This window comes from Macaca fascicularis, chromosome 12 (genome assembly GCF_037993035.2).
Source record: "Macaca fascicularis isolate 582-1 chromosome 12, T2T-MFA8v1.1".
In the NCBI taxonomy this organism is placed as follows: domain Eukaryota; kingdom Metazoa; phylum Chordata; class Mammalia; order Primates; family Cercopithecidae; genus Macaca; species Macaca fascicularis.
The window spans coordinates 79,752,194-79,778,725 of record NC_088386.1 but is presented as its reverse complement, the minus strand read 5'-3'; the positions used below and the strand labels follow the sequence as shown (position 1 = coordinate 79,778,725).

General features: G+C 34.3%; 1 long non-coding RNA gene across 28 annotated transcripts in view; it reads right to left on the bottom strand.

Annotated features, from left to right (window-relative positions):
- Positions 1-26,532, bottom strand: part of LOC102144663 (uncharacterized) — a 432,084-nt gene that overhangs the window by 197,327 nt on the left and 208,225 nt on the right. For 25 of the 28 annotated variants that reach the window (XR_010579964.2, XR_010579974.2, XR_010579977.2 and 22 more), the window contains 2 exons: positions 5,898-5,986; positions 2,050-2,117 (listed from right to left, as the gene is read on the bottom strand). This is a non-coding gene — a long non-coding RNA (uncharacterized lncRNA). The remainder of the gene's footprint in view (positions 1-2,049; positions 2,118-5,897; positions 5,987-26,532) is intronic. The other 3 variants (XR_012420962.1, XR_012420959.1, XR_012420960.1) reach the window with 1 other exon arrangement.

Genomic DNA, 26,532 nt, shown 5'->3' with positions numbered 1-26,532 from the left:
TATCTGCTTGGGTTTGATTGGAATTCATTAACTCTATAGATCAACTTGAGGAAAATGGACATCTTTTCTACATTTTAAATAGTGGATTTTATAGTATGTGAATAATATTTTGCTAAAACTGTTATTAAAATTAAAAACTTTGTAATATAAATGATAAATTGTTAAATTTATAAAAGGGAAAATATTTGAATGGCCACTTCTCCATAAAAGACAAATGAATGACAAGTTAACATATAAAAATATGCTCACAATATGCATATTATTCAAGCAGGAAAGCAAATATGTCAAAGTTCTTCAAATTACATATTCTAGATAGGTATATTTTTTGCACATCAATTATTCTTCAATAAAGCTGAGGAAAAGAAAAATATATAATTTGTGAAAGAAGGAGAAAACTGTGTTTATTGATATGCAATATTACTATAGGTAGAATAATGAACCTCCAAAGAGAGTCACATTCTAATTCCCAGAATATGTTACTTGGCAAAAGGGAGTTTGCAAATGTGATTAAGTTAAGAATCTTGAACTGCATGATTTTCTCAGATTATCTGAGTGAGCCTAATATAATTTCAAGGGTCTTTAAAAGATTAAGAGGGAGGCAGAAGTGTCAGTTTTAGAATGTTATTAAGACAGCGGAAGGGGTGAAAAAGTGACCCTGCAGGTGGAAAGACTCAACTGCCATTATTGACTCTGAAGACACAGAAAGCCATGAGCCATAGAATGTGCACAGTCTCTAAATGCTGGAAAATGTAAAACACAAGCCAAAAAATTGTTCATATTTTGAAATGAAAAATCAGGTCTGATGACAACTTGATTTTCAACTTCTGACCTTCAGAACTGTCATATATGTTTGTGTTGATTTAAGCTCCTAAATTTGTAGCAACTTGTTACAGCAGCAAAAGGAAATGAATGCAAATATAATTGTTCACTATAAAAGTTAAGAACTATAAAAAGACAGCTAAGAGTCATAAGTGAGTTTAGCAGATCAATTAAAGGTCAATATACAACAATCAATTGTATTTCTATATGTTGTGACAAAACAATAAAAACAAAATTAGAAAAACAGTATCATTTAAAATAAACATCAAGCTACATCAAGTACAGATGAATCAAACAAAATAGGCACAAGGCTTATACACTTCTGAGATCATGTATACATTTTTGAGAAGCGTATCAAAACCAGGATATTAGCATTGGTACTATTTGCCTATATAGTGCTATGCTATTTTGTCACATGTGTAAATCTACTACCATTGCAAACACTGCATTCAAGACAGATTCCATCACCACAAACATCTCCATCTTAATATCTCTTTATAGTCAACTCCTATCCCTAAACCTTGCAACCACTAATCAGTTTTCATTTTCTCTATAATTTTGTCATTTTCTGAATATTATATACATAGAATCAGACGTTATGTGATCTTTTGAGACTGGCTTTTTGCTAACAATAATTAACTTGAGATCTATCCAAGTTGTTGAGTGTATCAGTGATCTGTTGCGGACTTTTAAGATGGATGGGACAGCCTCCTATAGTTAAGAATGACCTCTGTCTGACAGTGAGCAAAGAAATAGAGACTTCAGCTCTACAACTTAACAGAATTTAATTCTATCAACAACCTGATTAAGACTAGAAGTAGAGTATCCTTCACCCTTGAGTCTCCAGATAAAAGCCCAGGCTGACCAATACTTTGATTTCAGCCTATTGAGATTTTAAGCAAAGTAACTAGCCAAACTCACTTAACTTCTGGCCTACAGGAAATAGTCAATGAGTATTAAGCCATAAAAACAGCCCAGTGAAACTATCTGGACCTGATTTATTGTAATTGAGTTACAGCTATTTCTTCCTGAGTCACATTTGGTAGGTTATGTCATCCAAGACATTTGTCCTTTTCATCTAACTATTATCCATAGCAGTCTACTCGTCCATGCTTGATATTGGTGATGTGTATCTGCAGTCTGTCTCAAGGACTGTCACTGGTCTATCTGGGGGTTGATGAGGAATTCAGCTGGGGTTCTGGGCTGAAATATTTCTACATATGAACTTACCGTGAACTGGGTTTCCTCAATGCATAATAGCCTTGGAATTCGTACATGGTGCCTCAGGGATTCCATAGCTGCATAACAACAGAGCCAGGTGAAAACTGTGTAGGCTTATTATAACCTTATCTCAAAAGCCACAAGCCTATCTAGACTCAATCAGAGGGAATCTAGACTCTTCTTGTTGATGGGAGGAGTGTCAAAATCACATTTAAGAAGAGCTTGTAGGACAGAAGTTATTATTGTAATTTGCTTTGGAAAAAAAGATAGCCTGTCACAGTCATAAATATTTTCTTTAAAACCATCCTAAATCAGAACATGTGATTTGATTTCCAGCTTCAATAGGTAGCATCTATTTGAGCATTTATTCCATAAATGGTTCTTGAGTGCTTAAAATATTGAGTGCTTAAAAGTTCTAGGTTCTGGGATACATCAGTTAAAAAAATAGACAAAGAGGCCTACTGTTATGGAAATTATCTTCTAGCAGCATTACATTTATATAGCGTTTGGGAGATATAACATTCTGAGAATTTTGTGAGCTACCATAAATAAAAATATCTGAAGCCATAAAATAGGAGAGTTGAATACACAGAACATGTGCTACCACTATCTGTTCTGAGCTCAAAATCGACATAACTAATAAAACCAATCCTTTCTTCCTAATGATCATGAATGTTACCTCAGACTCCTCAATGGTAGCATGTTTGGTGCTGATTAACTTTTTCATGCAAGTTGCAAATTATTGGTCAAGGCAACTTTAAAATAGCAAAACTTAGGAATTTAGACAACTTCAATTCTAAAATTTCTAAAATTTTTTTCTAATTTTAGAAAAAAAAATCATGTTATTCATATCAGATAGATTTTTAAAATTATTTATTTAAGGAATAAATGAAACTCCATGTGACAGTCTGTACTTTAGGCAGAACACATGAATGTCATATAATACATAATACATTAAAATATATTTACCATGAAAAACGTGCCAATCTGTAAATTGTTCAATTGATAAAGCCAAATTTGAAAGATTAATTTAATATTATTCAAATAGTTTAGATTAGGATTAGAGTAAATATAGAGTTTGCTTATAAGTGGAATTTAAATAGTCAAAAAAGGAAATAAAGTGCATACCCTTTTTTGGTAAATGTACCAGAGGGCCGCTACATTATTTTATCTTTAATTGAAAATTCCATGACTCTGATTAATAAGTTTCACAGGAGAAAAGCAGAATTTAAAAATCTCTACCTCTCTAAAATTCTCAGATCCTGAGCAGTTTACAAATACAATAGATATGTGTTCTTGGTTCCTTTTTTTCCTGCATAGCATAAATTATGGGTAAATGAACACTTGCAATTCAATAGTTGTTCTAGAAATAAACTATATTGTAGTGAGTTTTCGCTGGACTTACATGGTTTAAGCTATTCTAAATACCGACCACACTCATATATATGTATATTTATATACTTTTTAATATATTTTTAAATGCATTTCTATTTATGCAAATAAATAACTATGAACAATTCATTTCTGCCATGCATAGCCAATCAACCTTCCATTAATAATGGAGAAAACTACGTTCTTAATGGCAGTTCTTCACAGGAATGGAGAAAGCTACAGTTTAAATGTGACAAAATGTCACAAACTACTTTTCAAGCTTTTTTAAAAAATTACCACACAACTTTTCTAATAATGTAGGCCCATTCATTTCACAAGAGAACTCAGTTTTTATGCTTATCCCTCATTCTCATATAATTATTATGATTTAATTTAAGAGAGGTTTAATATTATAAAATGTAGGTATATGTACAAAATATTTTTGGACAGTATGTTTTGGGTCATAATCAGAAATAAATAATAGAAAAATTTGAACAGATATGTCTATAAATTATATTTTATATGTGGCATAGTGATCTTTTATTAATATCTCAAATCTTATTTCCAGGTATAGTATAGTTAACTGTTTATGTGTTGTAAAAGAAAACAATGTGTCACGATTGTAAATCAGCACCAGGAATAAATGCAACATTGTCTTATCTTGGAGCTATAATTAAGAAATGATGTGTGAAACAGAATGTATCAAATATGATAATTAGACCAATATTATATTAAATAGCAACAGCAACTATTTATTTAATCATTAATACTTACAAAGTATTATGTAATAGTTTATTCCTGCACATTATATTTTGTAATGTTTACAGTAACCCTATGAGATAGGAAATTAGTATTATGCCCATTGTCAAGATGAGGAGATTGTGGCTTAGAAAGCTTAGTAATTTTATCAGCATATACCTCATAATTGATTAAAGCAGAAATCAAAACCTTATCTCTTCTATTCCAACATCAGAGCACTGCTGGATTATAGTGTTTCTCCAGCTGACTGAAGTGCTTACGAGACTTTTTTCATGGAATGGGTCTTATGCAGGTAATATAATTGGTTGAGAATTTTAAAAAATTAATGGGAGATAAACTTTAATAAAGAAAAATTACCTAAAGGCCAAATGAATAGCAATTAATGAAAACTGAACCCTATTAAACCATGTTGTTTAATAAAATATTGATGTTTCCCCTTCATCTTTATTAAGAATAATTTTCTTTACAAAGAGTCATGATCCCGTATTAATTAAAACAGTTTACAGTTTTGATAGGTGTTATTTGTAGTTCAATAGCTAAGTTATATGGAAGAATAAAAAGTAAAGTGATAATTTTGTTTCAAATAATATATGGCCATTCATAGTTTTCATATTTTAAATGATGGTTTTGCCTACTCTTCTGTTATCAAACACATTTTGCCAGTTTGACTGATTGTGCTTGAAGTGGCTGCAGAGTAATAGGTTTTATCTATCACTTCTAAACCATAAGGGTGTCTACTTATTTGGCATTATATTTAAAAATCCTTAAGGCCAAAAAATTTATGTTTGTATAAAATTGTTCAAGTTTGAAAATTACATTTTGAAGCTTATTACAAACACCTTTGCATACTCATCTTTATTGATGAATAATCAAACACTGTTAGGAGAAAATTACATTCAATGACTATTTCTCATTCTGGTTAGACAAAAATGTGTGGCACTGTTTCATACTGCCATATGGAAAAATAGATATTTCAACTACAGCTGTCTCTGACAATTTATTTTCCTAAATCATTGAGTTATTAGGTTTGGTTTTCTGTATTTATCAGATTAATAATATAATTAACAACTTTCCACTTCATTTTATAGATAAATTTAATGTTGTCTGCATATGTCCAAACATTTTACACCAAAAAATTAGATCAAAAATATAATTTCCTACATCGAGGTGTGTGTGTGTGTGTGTGTGTATTAGTCCATTCTCATGTTGCCTTGAAGAAATACCCAATACTAGGTAATTTATAAAGGAAAGAGGTTTAATTGATTCACAGTTCCACATTGCTTGAGAGGCCTTTGGAAACTTATGAACATGGTAATTCTATTCCAAGTCTAAAGAAGAAGGAGAAGCAGGCACCTTCTTCACAGGGTGCCAGGATGGAGTGAGTGCAAGCAGGGGAAATGCCAGATGCTTGTAAAATCATCGGATCTCATGAGACTCACTCACTATCACAAGAATATCATGCAGCAAACTGCCCTCACAATCCAATTACCTCCACCTGATCCCACCCTTGGCATGTGGGGCCTATGGGGATTATAATTCAAGATGAGATTTTGGGTAGGGATGTAGCCAAACCATATCAGTGTGTGTGTTGTGTGTGTGTGTGTGTGTGTGTGTGTGTGTGATTTTTGAAGCTTACTGTAGGGTGTTAATTTTTAAACAGACTATAGAAGACAAGAGAGTATGTCACAATGTTACAGCAAATTGGTGATTGGAATTTTCTGTGTCACCTGTGAGAGACTGAGCTGGTTCCAGTCACAGTTCACATCTTCATGAGAGACAAATGGTGGTAGGTATCTTTTAAAGTTCCCGAAAGTGTCTGAAAGAACAAAAATGCATTGAGTTTGAATTTATTTTGTGAACTGTACCTTCCTCATCTGCTAGAAATAGATCCCTTTATAAGAAGCCTTAGCTATAAATACCAGCACGTTTACAATCATTTGCCACATATTTTTATTTCTTCACACAACCTAACAGTAAAGATCTCTAACATGTTTTAGATGTACCATAATCAGGAGAAAAGAAAGAACAATATTATTCCATCAACAAATAAAATAAATCTTTTTTTTTTTTCTTTTGAGATACAGTCTCGTTTTGTCTCCCAGGCTGGAGTGCACTGGCAAGATCTCGGCTCACTGCAAGCTCCACCTCCTGGGTTCACGCCATTCTCCTGCCTCAGCTTCCTGAGTACCTGGGATTATAGGCGCCCACCACCATGCACAGCTAATTTTTTGTATTTTTAGTAGAGAACGGGGTTTCACGGTGTTAGCCAGGATGGTCTCGATCTCCTGACCTCGTGATCCGCCCGCCTCAGCCTCCGAAAGTGCTGGGATTACAGGCGTAAAGCCACCGCGCCCGGCCAAAATAAATCTTAAATTAAAAATTTTATATATTAGCTCCTGCTGAAATAGCAGGCACTATGATTGATACGTCCCCACTTGCATAAAGATCACATAGCTACTGGTGTATAGTTTCAATCACTCAATTCTAGTCCAAGTCTAAAGAGACTGCATATGTAGTTCCAGTCACCTTTTGCAGACTCTGCAAGTAACTTTAGTTTTGTCTTATTTGTCCATTTCTAATTTTTGAAACATGGCATCTCGTTAAGCATTTCATCAGCTTTTCTCATAGTTCTGGGTTCTTAGTGGCAAAGGGGAAGGAGAAATAAACCCAATGCTTGTTAAATGTCCAATATGTAGTTCATGAATCAAATAAATTATCTTAGGAATTTGTAAAATAACTCTAGAAGGTAAGTACTATCATTCACATTTATATTAGGGAACTAAGTTATAATGAGGTTTAAAAATTGTCAAAAAATAAAACTTCCAAGGGTCATAGCTGTGGCTTATTTCCAGGACTGTCTTGCGCCAATCTAGACCATACCAGATCATTTGAAAATATTTTGGGTAATTGTATGAATTTCAACTTTATTTGCACTGGATAAAAATGAATCCCAGCGAACTGAACAAATGACAGCAAGCTTTTTAAATTCATTTTAGTTGTTCATGCTTAGCTGAAACCAACATCTAATGGAAACATGACTTTCCACTTTGAGAAGCTTATGTTTGTATGATGTTATGAAAATTGGATTAGTCTAATTTAACTTAATATTTTAATTACAAACAAGTTAATTTTTATCAATCTTAACTTTTTAAAACATAAAAGACAACCTAATTGTCTTGCAGTTTGACAAAGTGTGATAAGGCAGTTTAAAGAATCAGGCAAACCACTCCAGGAAGTCCAGACTTCACAGAATTCAAAAAAATTGACTTAGCCTGCTCATTCTAGAAAGGGTTTGATCATTGGACAAATTGAGTATTTTTAGTTACTCAGTTTTACATAATCTAAGAACTGACATTCCTGTGATTTACTTCCACTTTCCCTTCAGTTGCTGGACACACACCCGTTGATTTTGCCTTTCGCCAGTGATGTAGTAGTTCAAAGCAAAGCTGTGATCGATACTAAATTTTTTTAAATTTTCTTTTGTTTGTTTCAAAATTATTTTAAAATTCATCTCCTCAGGTCACACCTACTCTAAAATATCATGATCTTTTGTCTTTTTGTATTTTTACTTGAGACTACAAAAGACTCTCAAACTATATATTAAAAATATTTCCCTACATTTATAAATGATACCCTAAAGACAAGAATTTGCCTTCATTTTTATATTAATTAGATAATGGAGACTTCCAGTATTGTCTCTCAAAGATGGGATGATAAATAGGCCAGCACTTTTGAATCCTAAAGTCTTCCAAGTCTAGTCATTATTGCTATTCAAATTACAGTTCTTTTTGTTGACCACATACTTTCTGCAATTCTTATTGTTTAAATCCATTGGTAATTTTTGGTGTCACTTCAGATAACTAACTCTTAGAACCTATGCACAGAATTATTATTTTGCAATGTTTGCTCAAAAGGTCAACAGCTTTCAGAAAATTCCTATAGAACCCAAAGGCTAAAATACATTCAAGATGCCTTTAGTATCTCCGAGTGTCACTTTCCTTATATCTACCTATTGATTTGTTGCTAACTTGATAACATTAGATGGTCATTGTTGAACAGCTCAGGAAGACATGAACTTTACCTATTTCCAAAAACAACGAATTCAATGAAACTTAAACAGCAAAGTTAAGTATAGCCTGGCAACAACTGAAGAGGATTCCTCCTTGATAAACTGCTACGTCATTGGGCAAGAATGAAGTTAATGTACTTCTTGCTTACAATGGCTCCCATTTTCCCTACTCCCAGCCCTTCAGGTGAACACTATGTATTTACTCCTTTATGGCTAGTCACAAAACCAGCAGCTTTGTCACCAGAGGTGGAGGGTTTAATCTGAGAAGAAGTAGGGTGACCCATGGATTTCATGGCTCAGTGAGGAAGAACTAGCTCAGAAGCCACAGCTCTGTTTTTTAGGGCAGGACATGCAGCAGAACAAGTACAAATTAATTTAGAAATTGTGGAAGTGAGAGTAGCATAGAAGTTCTTAAATAAGTTCTCTGTATATCCTGAGCTAACTTTAAATTATAAATGCTTGAGAGAGATCTGAGAGATTCTGGAAAAAAAGAAAAAAAAGAAAAAGAAAAAGCCAATGAAGACTTGAGAATTGGCTGCAACTTTGAATAAATTTCTCCAGGTACATATAATTATATAATTGAGTTCACAGAGAAGGAAAGCCTTGAGGCATGAATGTGTTATCCAAATTTGCGCACATTATTGGCTAAAAACTAAACATAGTCACATGTGTGACCTTTTGAGAACTATAATTAAAAATAAAAATAAAAATGTTAAAAAAAAACTGAGCAGACATATCAGTGACAGCATATTTTGAAAGAGAGAGATTTTTCATTTAAGTTTAAAAAAAGAAACAATTACCCTCACAAAAATAAAACAATTCAAAGTCATTACCATTAAACATTATTAAATTTGTTTATTAAATTTGCGTAAGCAACACATAATTGATGGATAATATTACACAGTATTTTTGAATTTTTAACAAATCTAGATGAAATATAGTTGACAATAATAGCACAAAAATGACAAAATACAGCTATGCTAGACATAATTCCTATAATTTACCAGAATTAAGAGACTGCTAGCCTAAAATAAACTATGATTAAATCAAAGAAGCATATTGCAGTCCCTGGATCAACCACAAAAAAAAAAAAAAAATTCAATGACATATATATATATATAGCTAAAAATTTAGAAAATAAAGTGATACACTAAAAGTATTTGTTTAACACAAAATAAAGCAGAAACAGGAGTAAAAATATTACAAATAACAAAGATATGAGACACGTCCTAAATTTCTTTAATGAAGTTACTTCTTTGACATCCATTTTTTAGTTTGACAGAGGTTGCTTAAAACTCAGTTGTACCTGTCACCTTTGGCTTAAAACTTCCCTTCCCCATGTGACTGTTTGCAATAGAGTCAACTTGTTCCTCATCCCACTGACTCAACAACCAAACCACCCACAGCTACTGAATATGATAAAACCTAATGTTTAATGCCAGAATTCTGTAAATGACTTATCCCTTCACACTCCATCTTTAAACTGGCTAATCATAACTCCTGTGTGAATGTCTAAGGGATAAAGATCACAGACCTTAATGAAAGTGTGGTTCCACAGGTCCTCTCCTGCTTCCTATTCATTGCTTGAGTTCCCTGCCACATCTGGACTTCCCATTGCCCCCATATTAGCACCTCTAATCTTTCTGGGGTCTGTAAGTAATATCTTTCTTCAGTTTCATGCATTTTGTTTTTACCTCCTCATTGTGTCTCATTTAACTAACCCACCTATATCTAAACCTAACCTTTCTGGTCAGTGTTATCTCTTAGAGAGAGAGTAGTTTTATTCTTGGAAAGAAGAAATTGAACACAGGTCAGACAAAAGCTACAAAGGTGTCTGACAGTATAAACAATTTTCCTGTGAGAAAGACACCTGGTTATGGGTGAGACACTTAAGCATTAGGCCATCTGCCAGGGTAAAAAAAAAAAAAAAAAAAAAAAATCTCATGAAAGACACATTATAAATGCCCACAACAAAGTTCCTGGAATTTCTCGTTAGGACAGGGATAAAGCATATGGCCACTCTCAAGGTAGAGGCATCAAAACCAAAATAGAAACTATAATTATATAAATCACAGCAAGGCATCTAGAAACCAAATTAAAAAATGGCAAAAACCTTATTGCAAAACTTATATTAATTATCTTGAATGTAAATAAATTAAATGCTTAAAATGCTAAGTCAGAGATTGTCAAACTGAATAAAAGAGTCAAGATACAACTATAGGTAATCCAAAAAAGAAGGATTTTAATTTCAGAGTCACAAAAATATAAAATAGAGGAATAAAAAAGACATCATTCAGTCAAAACAATATGAACTGGCATAGATATATTAATGTCAGACAATGTAGACTTTAAGACAAGGAATATTTTTACATGCATAGAGAGATATTTCATAATGACAATATAATGACAATAGTTCCAAAATAATGCAGTAAATCTGACAGACTAAAAAGATAGAAAACCAGTAAGAACATGGGAAACTTTAACATTATTATTAAAGTTGATTGAATTGATTTATATAATAAAGTCCACATAGCAAAAATATAACCCACAGTCTTTTCAATTTTATCTAGAACATTCTTTAGTATGGACCATATAAAAGGCATTTAAGATTTTTCACTATCTTAAAAGAAATAAAATACATTCTGTGAGCACACTGAAATTAGGTTAGACATCAATAACAAAAAAATGGGAAATTCCAGATTTTTTTAAAAAACTATATACTTAAATACCCTAGATGTCAAAGAGGAAATCATAAAGAGAATTTTAAAACAAGCTTGGGAAATATTAAAATGCAATTCTATTCGAAAAGCAGTAGACAAAAGCATCAGGTAAACTACAAGGAAAACCTATCTGCAGATTTCTCAGCAGAAACCTTACAAGCCAGAAGGGATTAGGTTTCTATCTTTAACCTCCTTAAACAGAGCGACTGTCAGCCAAGAATTTTGAATCCCACAAAACTAAGTTTAATAAATGAAGGAGAAATAAATTCATTTTCAGACAAACAAAACTTGAGGGGATTTATCACTATTAAGCCAGCACTACAAAAATCCTAAAAGGAATACAAAACCTTTAAACAAATGCCTAATATGCACAAAATAGAATGTCTTGAAAGGTTGAAATTCTCAGGATCTATAAAACAATAACACAAAAGAATAAAAAGCTAGGTAAAAAATCAATTTAATGAAGAGAATAGTACCTCACGTCTCAATATTAATGTTGAATGTAAATGGCCTAAATACTCCAGTTGAAAGATACAGAAGGGCAGAACTGATTTAAAAAAAAAAAATCAGAATCCAAATAGTTACTGTCTTTAAGAGACCCACCTAACACAGAAGAATTCATATAAACTCAAGGTAAAAGGGTGGAAAAAGGTATTACATGCAAATGGAAGTCAAAAGTGAGCAAGAGTAAGCTTTTTTTTTTTTGAGATGGAGTCTTGCTCTATCATCCAGGCTGGAGTGCAGTGGAGCGCTTGGCTCACCACAACCTCTGCCTCCTGGGTTCAAGTGAGTCTCTTGCTTCAGCCTTCTAACTGGTTTGGATTACAGGTGCATGCCACTGCACCTGGCTAATTTTTGTATTTTTTAGTAGAGGTGGGGTTTCACCATGTTGGTCAGGCTGGTCTTGAACTCCTGAACTCAGGTGATCCACCCACCTTGGCCTCCCAAAGTGCTGGGATTACAGGTGTGAGCCACCACACCCAGACGAGTAAGCTATTTTTATATCAGACAAATTTAGACTTCAAAGCAACAACAGAAAAAAAAAAAAAAAAAAGACAAATTCACTGTATAATGACAAAAGGATAAATGCAAAAAGATGATATTATAATCCTAAATTTATATGCACCAAACACTGGAGATCCTGGATTCATAAAACAATTACTACTAGGCCTAAGAAATGAGATAGATAGACAAACAATAATGGTGTGAGACTTCAGTACCCTGCTGACAGCACTAGACAAATCTTCAAGACAGAAAGTCAACAGAGAAACAATAGACTTAAATGACATGCTAGAACAGATGAACTTATTGGATATTTACAGAATATTCTACTCAAAATTGCAGAATATACATTCTTCTCATCAGCATGTGGAACATTTTCCAAGATAGACCATATGATAGACAACAAAACAAGTCTCAATAAATTTTCAAATATTGAAATTATATTAAGTATCATCTCAGACCACAACAGAATACAAATAGAAATCAACCCCAAAAAGAACCCTCAAAATCATACTAATATATGGAAATTAAACAATCTGCTCCCAAAAGATTCTGGGTTAGCAATGAAATCAAGATGGAGGGAGGAGGCAGGCCAAGATGACTGATTAGAAGCAAGTGATGACAGAATCAAATTTATACATAACAATATTAACCTTAAATGAAAATGGGTTAAATGTCCTAATTAAAAGACACAGGATGGCAAGCTGGATAGAGTCAAGACCCATTGGTATGCTGTCTTCAAGAGACCCAAAGAGACCTATGCAAAGACACACATAGGCTCAAAATAAAGAGATGGAGGAAAATTTACCCAGCAAATGGAAAACAAAAACATGCAGGAGTAGAAATTCTAGTTTCTGACAAAACAGACTTTAAACCAGTAAAGGTCAAACAAGACAAAGAAGGGCATTACATAATGGTAGAGGGTTCAATTCAACAAGAAGAGCTAACTATGCCATATATATACATATACATATATACACATACCCAATATAGGAGCACCCAGATTCATATAGAAAGTATTTAGAGACCTACAGAGAGACTTAGATTCCCATACAATAATACTGGGAGACTTTACCACCATACTGACAATATTAGATTATCAAGACAGAACATTAACAAAGATACTCAGGACCTGAACTTGGCTCTGACTCAAGTGGACATGACAGATATCTACAGAACCCTGCACCCCAAAACAACAAAATATAAACTATTCTCATTGCCACGTGGCACTTACTCTAAAATTAGTCACATAATTGGAAGTGAAACACTGCTCAGCAAATGAAAAAAAAAAAAAAAAAAGGAAATCATAACAAACAGTCTCTCAGACCACAGTGCAATCAAATTAGAAATCAAGACTAAGAAACTCAAAGCCACACAACCACATGAAAATTGAACAACCTGCTTCTGAATGACTCCTGGGTAAATAAGGAAATTAAGGTAGAAATCAAGATGTTATTTGAAACTAATGAAAACAGACAACATATCAGAATCTCTGAGATGCAGCTAAAGCAGTGTTAAGAGGGAAATTTACAGCACTAAATGCCCACATCAAAAAGCTAGAAATGTCTCAAATAGACAACTTAACATCACAAATAAAAGAACTTGAAAACCAAGAGCAAGGAAACCCCAAGGCTAGCAGAAGAAAAGAAATAACCAAGAACAAAGTGGAACTGAAGGCGATAGATACACCAAAAACCCTTCAAAAAAATCAATGAATCCAGGAGCTGTTTTTATTAATTAATAAAATAGACTGCTAGCTAGAATAATAAAGAAGTAAGGAGAGAAGAATAAAATAGACACAATCAAAAATTAAAAAGAGGATATTAATCACTGACCACACAAAAATATGAACAACCATCAGAGAATACTATAAAAAACACCTCTGTGCACATAAACTTAAAAAATCTAGAAGAAATGGATGAACTCTTGGATGCACACACCCTTCCAAGACTGAGCCAGGAAGAAACTGAATCTCTGAATAGACAAATAATGAATTCTGAAAGTGAGGCAATAATAAATAGCTCACAAACAAAAGAAAGGCCAGGACCAGATGAATTCACAGCTGAATTCTACCAGAGGTACAAAGAGGAACTGGTACCATTTCTTCTGAAGCTATTCCAAACAATTGAAAAGGAGGGACTCATCCCTAACTCATTTTATGAGGCCAGCATCATCCTGATATCAAAACCTGATAGAGATACAACAACAACAAAAAGTTTCAGGCCAATATCCCTGATGAACATCAATGCAAAAATCCTCAACAAAATACTGGTAAACTGAATCCAGCACCACATCAAAAAACTTATCTACCATGATCAACTTGGCTTTATCCCTGGGATGCATGGTTGGTTCAACATACACAAATCAATAAATGTAATTCATCACATAAACAAAAATAAAGACAATAACCACATGATTATTTCAATAGATGCAGAAAAGGCCTTTGATAAAAGTCAACGTGCCTTCATGTTAAAAAATCTCAATAAACTAGATATTGAAGGAACATACCTCAAAATAATAAGAGCTATCTGTGACAAACCCATAGACAATATCATACTGAATGGGCAAAAGCTGGACATGTTTCCCTTGAAAACCAGCACAAGACAAGGATGCCCTATCTCACCACTACTGTTCTACATAGTATTGGAAGTTCTGGCCAGGGCAATCAGGAAAGAGAATGAAACAAAGTATATTCAAATAGGAAAAGAAGAAGTCAAATTATCTATGTTTGCAGATGATATGATCCTATATCTAGAAAACCCCATTGACTCAGCCCAAACGCTTCTTAAGCTCATAAGCAACTTCAGGAAAGTCTTAGGATATAAAATCAATGTGCAAAAATTGCTAGCATTCTTATATACCAACAAAAGGCAAACAGAGACCCAAATAATGAATGAACTTCCATTCATAATTGCTGTAATTCAAAGAGAATGAAATGCCTAGGAATAGAGCTAACACGTGAGGGGAAGGACCTTGCCATGGAGAATTACAAAGCACTGTTCAAGGAAGTCAGAGAAGACAAAAACAAATGGAAAAACATTCCATGCTCATCAATAGGAAGACTCAATATCGTGAAAATGGCCATACAGCCCAAATTAATTCATAAATTCAATGCTATTCCCATTAAACTACCATTGAGATTCTTCATAGAACTAGAGAAAACTACTTTAAAATTCATATGAAACCAAAAAAAGAGCCCATATAGTCAAGGCAATCCAAAGCAAAAAGAACAAAGCTGGAGGCATCATACTACCTGACTTCCAACTATACTACAAGGCTACAGAAAGCAAAACAGGCCAGGCGCTATGACTCATGCCTGTAATCCCAGCACTTTGGGAGGCCGAGGTGGGCAGATCTCGAGGTCAGGAGATCAAGACCATCCTGGCTAACATGATGAAACCCCGTCTCTACTAAAAATACAAAAAAAATTAGCCAGGTGTGGTGGCAGGCACCTGTAGTTCCAGCTACTCGGGAGGCTAAGGCAGGAGAATGGCGTGAACCAGAAGGCCGAGCTTGCAGTGAGCCAAGATCATGTCACTGCACTCCAGCCTAGGCAACAGAGCGAGATTTCATCTCTAAAAAAAAGAAAAGAAAGAAAGCAAAACAGCAGATACTGGTACAAAAACACAAACATAAACCGATGAAATGCAATAGAGAACACAGAAATAAGACTGCATATCTATAACCATCTTATCTTTGACAAATCTAACAAAAGCAATGAGGAAATGATTCCCTATTTAATAAGTGTTGCTGGGAGAACTGGCTAGCCATATGCAGAAAATTTAAACAAAACCTCTTTCTTACACCTTATACAAAAATTAACTCAATGTGAATTAAAGACTTAAATATAAAACCAAAACTATAAAAACCCTAGAACAAAATCTAAGCAATACCATTCAGGACATAAGCATGGGCAAAGATTTCATGAGGAAAACACCAAAAGCAATTGCAAGAAAAGCAAAATTTGACAAATGGGATCTAATTAAACTAAAGAGCTTCTGCACAGCATAATAAACTATAATCAGTGTGAACAGACAACCACAGAATGGGAGAAAATATTTGCAACCTGTCTATCTGACAACAGTCTAACATCCAGAGTCTATAAGGAACTTAACTAAATTTACAAAAAAAAACACCCAACTCCATTAAAGTATGGGCAAAGGCCATGAACAGACATTCCTCAAAAGAAGACAGTCATGCAGCCAATAAACATATGAAGAAAGGTTAACATCACTCGTCATTAGAGAAATGCAAATCAAAACCACAATGAGACACCATCTCACACCAGACAGAATGGCAACTATTAGTAAGTCAAGAAACAACAGATGCTGGCAAGGTTTCAGAGAAAAAGGAATGCTTTTAGATTGTTAGTGGTAATGTAAATTAGTTCAACCATTGTGGAAGACAGTGTGGGGATTTATCAAAGATCTAGAGGCAGAAATACCATTTGACCCAGCAACGCCTTTACTGGGTATATACCCAAAGTAATGTAAATCATTCTATTATAAAGATACATGCATGTGTATGTTCATTGCAGCACTAGTCACAATAGCAAAGACATGGAATCAGCCCAAATGCCCATCAACAATAGACTGGATAAAGAAAATATGGTACATATATACCATGGAATACCATTCAGCCATAAAAAGCAATGAAATTATATTCTTTGCAGCAACATGGATGGAGCTCAAGCCATTATCCTCACCAAACTAACACAGGAACAGAAAACCAAACACCACATGTTCTCACTTATAAGTGGGAGCTGAATGGTGAGGAAACATGATGGGGAACAACATACACTGGGGCCTGTTGGTGGGAAGTGGGAGAGGGAGAGCTTCAGGAGGAACAGATAATGGGTGCTAGGCTTCATATCTAGGTGATGGGTTGATCTATGCAGCAAACATTTATCGTGGCACACATTTACCTATGTAACAAACCTGCACATCCTGCACATGTATTCTGGATCTTAAAATAAAAGTTGAAGGAAAAAATCAGGATGGAAATTTAACAAATATTTTAATTGAATAATAATAATGTGACAAGCAATCAAAATATCTGGGATACAGCAAAAATGGTGCTCAGAGGAAAGTTTGTAGCACTAAATGCCTTCATCAAAAGTATGAAATAGCACAAATTTACAAGCTAATATTACACCTCAAGGAACTGGAGGAATAAGAACAAACTTAAACTAAAGTTAGAAAAAAAAAAAAAGATCAGAGTAGAACTAAATGAAATTCAAACAAAAAATTACAAAAGATCAATGAAACACAAATATTTTTTCCGAAAAAAAATCAATAGATCATTAGCTAGATTAACCAAGAATAGAAGAGAAGATCCAATAAGCTCAAGAAGAAATGAAACTGGGGACTGGGTGTGGCAGCTCACGCCTATAGTCCTAGCACTTTGGGAGGCCTAGGCAGGCAGATCACCTAGGTCAGGAATTCGAGACCAGTTTGGCCAACATGGTGAAATCCCATCCCTACTAAAAATACAAAAATTAGCTGGGCGTGGTGGCAGGCGCCTATACTCCTAGCTACTCAGGATGCTGAGGCAAGGAAATTGCTTGAACCCAGGAGGTGGAGGTTGCAATGAGCCGAGATAGTGCCACTGTACTCTGGCCTGGGTGACAGAACGAGACTCCATCTCAAAAAAAAAAAAAAGTAAAAAATGAAAGATCATTTGAGACCACTATGAACACCTTTATGTGCACAAACTAGAAAACCTAGAAGAAATGCAAAAATTGCTGGAAACATACAACCTTCCTAGATTAAATCAGGAAGAAATAGAATCCTTGAACAGACCAATAACAAGCAGTGAGATAGACTCAATAATTTAACATTGCCAACAAATAAAAGCCCAGAACTAGATTAATTCACAGCTGAATTCCACCAGGCATTCAAAGCAGAATTGATACCAATCCTATTGAAACTATTCCAAAAGATGGAGAAAGAAGGACTCCTCCCTAAATCAGTTATGAAGCTCATATCACCTTGATACCAAAACCAGAGAAACAAAACAAAACAAAATGAAAACTACAGACCAATCTCCCTGATGAACACAGATTCAAAAATCCTCAAAAAAATGGTAACTGAATCCAACAGCACATTAAAAATATAATTCTGGCCAGGTGCAGTGGCTCACGCCTATAATCTCAGCACTTTGGGAGGCCAAGGCAGGTGGATCACCTGAGGTCAAGAGTTTGAGGCCAGCCTAGCCAAAATGATGAAACCTCATATCTATCAGGATCCTGAGGCAAGAGAATAGCTTGAACTGGGGAGGTGGAGGTTGCAGTGAGCCAAGATCACACCACTGCATTCTATCCTGGGAAACAGAGCAGGTCTCTCTCTCTCTCTCTCTCTCTCTCTCTCTCTCTCTCTCTCTCAAAATTCATCTTGATCAAGTGGTTTTCATCCCAAGGATGCAGGAATTATTTAATATATGCCAGTCAATAAATGTAATATATGACATAGACAGAATTAAAACAAAACCAAATGATCATCTCCATAGATGCAGAAAAAGCATTTGACAAAATCCAGCACCCTTTGTGATAAAAATTCTTAACCAACTAGGCATAGAAGGGACCGACCTCAAAATAATAAAAGCCATATGTAACAAATATACAGCCAATGTCATACTGAATGGGGAAAAGTTGAAAGCATTCCCCTTGAGAACAGTAACAAGACAAGGATGCCCACTTTCACCACTCCTACTTTACATAGTTCTGGTAGTACTAACCAGAGCAACTAGGCAAGGGAAAGAAATAAAGGGCATCCAAATTTGAAAAGAAGAAGTCAAACTATCACTGTTTGCAGATGATATGATTGTATATTTAGAAATTCCCAAAGACTTATCCAAAAGACTCTTAACGTTTGACAAATAAATTCAGTAAAGCCCCAGGTTACAATATCACTGTACACAAATCAGTAGCATTGATCAATATTATAAAAATGACCATATTGCCAAAAGCAATCTACAGATCAATGCAATTCCCATCAAAAGACCAATATCATTTCTCAGAGAATTGGAAAAAACAATAGACAAAGCAATCCTAAGGAAAAAGAACAAATCTGGAGGCATCATATTACCAAATTTCAAACTATACTATGAGGCAATAGTTACCAGAACAGCATGGTACTGGTATGAAATTAGGCACATAGACCAATGGAAAAGTAGGCACATAGACCAATGGAACAGAATAGAAAACCCAGAAATAAAGCCAAATACACCTAGCCAACTGACCTTCAACAAAGCATACAAAAACACAAATTGGAGAATGGACACCCTACTTAATAAATAGTGCTGGGAAAACTGGTATGCCACATGTAGAAGAAAAAAAAAAACTAGATCACTCTCTCTCACCATATACAAAAATTAATTCAAGATGGATCAAAGACTGAAGTATAAGGTCTGATACCAAAAAAATTCTAGAAGACAACATTGGAAATGTCTTCTAAACAAGTGCCAGGGCAAAGAATTCATGACTAAGACCCCAAAGTAAATGCAACAAAAACAAAAATAAGTAAATTGGGCCTAATTAAACTAAAAAGCTTCTGTACAATGATAAAAATAATCAACCAAATAAAAGTACACCCTACAGAATGAAGGAAAATATTTGCAAGCTATGTATCCAACAAAGGACTAGTATCCAGAATCTATAAGGAATTCAAACAAATTACCAGGAAAAACAACAACAACAAATAACCCCATCCAAAAGTAGGCAAAATACATAAATAGATGTATTAGTCTGTTCTCACATTGCTAATAAAGACATACTCGGGACTGGGTAATTTTTAAAGAAAAGAGGTTTAACTGACTCACAGTTCCACGTGGCTGGGGAGGCCTCACAATCATGGTGGAAAGCAAGGGGGAAGCAGGCAGAAGAGAGGAGAAAGCTTATGCAGGGAAACTCCTATTTATAAAACCATGATATCTCATGAGACTTGTTCACTGCCAGAACAGTAGAGAAAAGATCCACCCCCACGATTCAATTACCTCCCACCAGGTCCCTCCCATGACACATGGGAATTACGGGAGCTACAATTAAAGATGAGATTTGGGTGGGGACACAGTCAAACCATATAAATAGCTGTTTCTCAAAAGAAGATATACAGATGTGTGATAAACACATCTGTTCTGAAGAAATGCTCAACATCACTAATCATCAGTGAAATGCAAATTAAAACCACAATGAAAAATCACCATACTCCTGCAGTATCCAGTAGGCCAAAACTGGAATAATGCAACTATTCATCCAAAGTCAAATAGGTAAAATATGGTATGTTCATGCAATAAAATGCTACTTAGAGTAATGAAATAGCAAACTATTCATAAATGCAGCAATATGAATAACTTTAAAAAATATTGTGTTAATTTAAAGAAGTTAGAGACAATCACTTACTGAATAATTCCATGTATATGAAATTTCTAGTAAAAACAAAACTACTACAGCAACAGTAGATCAATATTTATCTAGACATGGTGGTGGGAATGGAGATTAAACATAAAAGGATTGGAAGGCACTTTGGAGGTGATTTAATTATTCTGAAAGGTGGTTGTGATTATAGTTGCAGAATTTTACAAATTTACTGAAACTCATTGATGTGTAAACTCAAAATATATTGTTTTGTAGTTGAATGTAAATTATACTTCAATTACAATGGAAAAATATTAAGGGAATATTAAGTAATATGTAGATAGTTGTGGTTAAGCTTTTTACATATACTTTTTGTAATAATCATTTGATATTACGTAAGTAGAGATACAACTAGTAAAAGTGGTGCTATTTGGATAAATCAATTTGTATTCTCCCTTACCTCATGTGCACATTTATATTGACAGGAAAGATCAGCTCACCTAACTAAAAGCACTTAGTATGTAAAATAAATTCAGAATCTTAGTCATTAATGTTTCTGAATTACATTTCCTTCTATATCTCTTGTTTTTTCCATTATAGCTGCAGTTCAAACTAAAAATAGAGATTGAACTGAATTATTTTCTCTAACGCCTTCTCTGGTTATTGCTTCTGCCTCCAGTAGAAATTAATATGAATCATATACCAAGAACAAACATTTTAGAGTGCCTGAAATAAAGACATTTTCCTAGAATCTGTATCTTTTGTTAAAATAAAGACTTAGAACATTGCCTGTGTTTAGAATTAAATCAAAAGCTGAAACTTTCAAAATGGAGGTTATTTTTAATATGAAAAAGAATGACGCATAAATAAAGCTCTGAATATCAAAGATTGCTTTTTTATACTTCTGTTCAAAAAACCAATTTAAGGTGTTTATGCCCATGTAATATGACCATATAACTTCGTGGTCAATTTTCTCTACAAAATGTGAACATGTTTAAACCCAGCTTAACATAATCTTGTTTGTCATTAGATCATTTATGTTTTCAGCAACAGGAAACAATTGTGGCATACACAGGGATGTTCTAAGTGCTTATTCAGCAGTTTACTTAAAGGAAGAATGATTCACTTTAATATCTGAAATTACTATATTTTTGGTACCTATATTTAGTAAATGATATAATAGCCATAAACAACCAAATCTACAGTAACAAAAATATTTAATAAGATTTATGGGCTAAGTTCTCTATATGCATTATTACATTTAATTCTTACACCAACTTTTTGAGGTAGGTGACAAGAACCTCACAGTCAGTTTTCTTAGTGGAGTCAAGGAATAATTTCAAAATCAAAGTCAGTGGAAGATAAAGGAAGATTATTTTCTTTGGAAAAGTAATTAATAAAAGAAAAATCAGCTGGGAATTTTTCCACACTTACAGCAAATGACTCTGATATTTGGACCTCCTGAAATTCAGAAGTAAATATTGTAGGTATATCACATAAATATAAGAAAAAACTAAAAATGTGCAGTGGGTCAAACTAAAGGGCAGTCTCTGTCAACTCAGCTCACCCGAAGAATGTGGGGCCTGTCACCATATCCAGAAAACAAACTGGCTGGTTGAGGCATAATAACACATCCAGACAGCATGTAGGTCACCCAATACTCATTCCTGCCAACAACCATCACTGCCATTCCCCACACCCCCACATCCCCACCCTCATGCAGTTTTTAGAGGCAGAGCTCTTCTAAACAGAATCTGACATTCACTGCAAGAGACAAAACTTTATTTCTTTGCCGAAGGAAATACTCTATAATTACAGAAAATTTTTATTTTAGTTCTTCAAAAAGAAATGCTAACAGAAAAATCAAAGACCAGCAGTATTTAAGAAAATTCAATTGCTAAGATTGGCAAATTCCCCTGAAGACAGTTAAATGCTGATTAAAAGACATCAAAAAACACTTAAAACAATAAAGATATCATATCTACAGAGGTTACATTTCCCTAAAAATGCTGCTATGAAAAAAAAAACAAGAAGTATTGAAAATTAAAAATATAATTGCAAAAATGTACAAAAAATAAACAAGATATGGCTAAATGTACTAGAAAAGACACATATAAAATTAAATTAGTGAACACAGAGATTTAGCAGAGGATCCCAGAAATAAGTGCATGTAAAAACATGGGGAGTATTTTAAAACTATTTAGAAATTTGAAGGCTAGATGAATGAGTTCCACAGTCTGGCAGCAATTATAGAGTGAGAATAGAGGGAAGGAGGAAGACCACATTGTAAAATAAGAAATAAATGAAAATTTCCCCAAATCTAAAAAAGTCCAAGTTTGAAAGTGGTAAGTATCTGAGCCACAAAAAAATTCTAAAGTCAGCTAGGCCCGGAGCGATGGCCTATGCTTGTAATCCCAGCACTTTGGGAGGCCGAGGGGGATGGATCACCTGAGGAGACTAGCCTGGCCAACATCGTGAAACCTTGTCTCTACTAAAAATACAAAATATTAGCTGGGCGTGGTGGTGGATACCTGTATTCCCAGCTACTCACACACACACACACACACACACACACACACACACACACACTTCCATGTGTTATTTAATATTTAATATAATTATTATTTTTTTTTTTTGAGAGGGAGCCTTGCTCTATCGCCAGGCTGGAGTGCAGTGGTGTGATCTCAACTCACCGCAACCCCCGCCTACCAGGTTCAAGTGATTCTCCTGCCTAAGCCTCCCAAGTAGCTGGGATTACAGGCACGTGGCACCATGCCCAGCTAATTTTTGTATTTTTAGTAGAGACAGCGGTTCACCATGTTAGCCAGGATGGTCTCGATCTCCTGACCTCGTGATCCGCGCGCCTCGGCTTCCCAAAGTGCTGGGATTACAGGCTTGAACCAACAGAATTCTGTAAACGAACTTTTCCTGGTCTGTGGCTGAGGTTTTCAGTGCCCAAATGGAGAACTTTTATTTTCTTCTTCCTGAAGAGTTGTTTCCACATCTTTATTCAGCAGGTGTCATGAGTGTTCAAAAGCTTGAAACATCAGGATATCTACGCCTGAATAATTGTCAAAGTTGGTAGCTAACCTAGGCTAGCTAATAATTAGGTGCTTGTAAATTGGTTCAATGTCCATTGATAGCAACTGAGGAAAAAAAATAAAGGAATGTTATTTTTATGCTCAAAATAATGAGAATTGGTCATGCATTTGCCATCTGAAGTTCTATGAACTATAAAATTTTTATAGTTCTATGAATTATATAACCTATATACAAGGTTGTTGAAACATTACTGCTTTTATTTTCTAGTTATAATGGCTGCCATTTTTCATTCTCACCAAAATGTATGAGGGTTCAACTTCACATCCTTGTCAATACTTTGTATTGTGAGTTTTTAACCATTTGTTTCACTTAGAAATTTTAGCATCTTGGTAGGTTTGTAGTCATATCTTATTGGGAGTTAAATTTGAATTTTCTAAATGACTAATGATGTTGGGCATCTTTTCATGCATGTGGTTACATATGCTATACATATATATTATTTGATCAATGCTCATGTAAAATATTTGCCCATTTTTAATTTGTTTGTCATTTGAGTTTTGAGAGTTTCTTATTTATTCTATAAATTACATATCAGATATATGTTTTTAAACATTCATTCCAACCTGTAGCATTATATCTTTTAAAGAGCAGAAGTTCTCAATTTTGAGAAAGTACAATTTATACTTACTTAACAGATTATGCCTTTAGTGTTGTATCTAAGAAATCTTTGCTAACCAAGATCACAAAAGTTTTTCTCCTGTTTTCTGCCAGAAGTGTTATAGCTTTAGATATTATACTTTCTTTTGCACTTCACTTTTTAAAGATTGCATATGATGCAATGTAAAACATTATTTTGACAAAAATTTAACCTTTTCTCAATAAAGAACAGTATTCCATATTATCTTAGTCCATTTTGGCTGCTAGTACAAACTACCATAAACTGGGTGTCTTATGAACAACAAATATTTATTTCTTACAGTTCTGGAGGCTGGGAAATCCAAGATAAAGGCAACAGGCATATTTAGTGTCTGTTGAGGGCCAGTTCCTCATAGACAATGTCTTTTTGCTGTATCCTTAACTCTTCTCTTTTATAAAGGCACTAATCCCAATTTTGAGGACCATCCTCATAACCTAATCACCTTCAAAAGGCCCCAGCTCTTAGTATGATCAGTTTGAGAGTTTGGGTTTAAACATATGAATTTCAGGGGAATATAAACATTCAGATCATAGCACATACACTATCATAGAATTTTAGCTGACAGTGATAGTCACTTGTCAGAGACTATCAAGTTATTAGTGTTTATACAGAGCATTGGGTATAGCTACACCACACAGATTACACTTCTGTATAGCAAAGTTCTCTTTAGAGAGAGACTAGTGGTCAATAACTAAGACTACTTTCTTATTTTTATTTTAAAGAGTTGTCTACCACTGTGATAATGTGTGTGTGTGTGTGTGTGTGTGTGTGTGTGTGTGTGTGTGTGTGTGTGTGAAAACATAAGAAATTGGCCGGGCGCGGTGGCTCACGCCTGTAATCCCAGCACTCTGGGAGGCCGAGGCGGGTGGATCACGAGGTCAGGAGATCGAGACCATCCTGGCTAATATGGTGAAACCCCGTCTCTACTAAACACACACACACACACACACACACACAAAGCCAGGCATGGTGGCGGGCGCCTGTAATCCCAGCTAATCGGGAGGCTGAGGCAGGAGAATGGCGTGAACCCGGAAGGTGGAGCTTGCAGTGAGCCGAGATCACGCCACTGCACCCAGCCTGGGCGACAGAACAAGACTCCATCTCATAAAACGAAACAAAACAAAACAAAAGACATAAGAAATATTGACTCTAAAACTGAGAGTTATGAATTAGAAAAGATTAAAATTGATAACCATAAGAAGTAAATATAGTACCATAGCAATAACTCTGGCATTTACAGATTTTTTTCATTCTCCCTAACTATGAAATATTCCAAAATAGATTTAATAGTAGTAATTGAAAGATAATTAACTGATAAATGTAGAGATAATCTTTAGGAAACAATACTACCATCTCTACAATTTGTTTTGTCAATTGGATTAATTTATTGTTTTGTACAATGAACAAATCTTTATTTAACTTTGCTAAATTGACTTAAATTACAAATGCAATCAACATCTTTGTATTGCTACAGAATATCCCTAATTATTGCATTTGTATCAACACTTAATTGTGCAATAACTGAAAACGAGTCAGGAAAATAACATTTAAATTGATGCTTCATCTGTGAGATCTACAAGTTTAAGACAGAGATGAGACATGAATGAAAACGTTTGATTCTTGGTAAGTTGTAACATTTATTTCCTAATCAACCAAGATCAACATGGAAAAAAAAAAGATTGTGTATCATTTGCTTGACTGTTATAAGCTTAGACTTTTTTTTAATATTGGAAGCATATGCCTAAAGGGGGGGAAGATAAACAATATAATATGCTAAGTTAGATTCTTTTGATGAGTTTTTATCTATGAAATTACTTTTAAAAACATATTCTGGTAAGTTTAATATGTTTTCTATTTAAGATTCTCCTGATTCATGATGAATTTAATTTGTTTTTTATATAAATATGAACATTTGGGTAACTTGGATAAGGCTTATGAGATTTCTTATTTTTAGATAGTATTGTTTTTCTTTTCCTCTGAAATTAGACTTTTTGTCCTCTCATTTCTTTACTTTTCTCTTATACTATAGTGTCATCTTGGTTTTATTAATAATTCCAAAACTGGAAACAACTTGAATGTCCATCCACAGAAGAATGAATAACTAATGCATAATCTTCACAGAGCCTATGTTAAGAAAAAAACAAAGTCACCAACCAGTAGATATCGTGTTATTCCATTCATATAAAGTTCAAAACAGGCAAAATTAATTTACTGTGATAGAAATGGAGAAAATAAATACAAAATTACAAATAATATTTGTGTCTGTGTGGCATTGGTTGAAAAGATGCTGACAGGAATTGTTACTCATGATGGAATTTTTTTCATGATTGTAGTGTGCGTATTTGTGAAACTTGTTTAAGTACTGTACTTAAGATCAATACATTGAACTCCATGTAAAATATACCTTCACTTCAGGCAGTGAGGAGAGGAAAATGAAAGAAATAAGAATCAGCATTGCATGTCTCAACATTTTTAAATT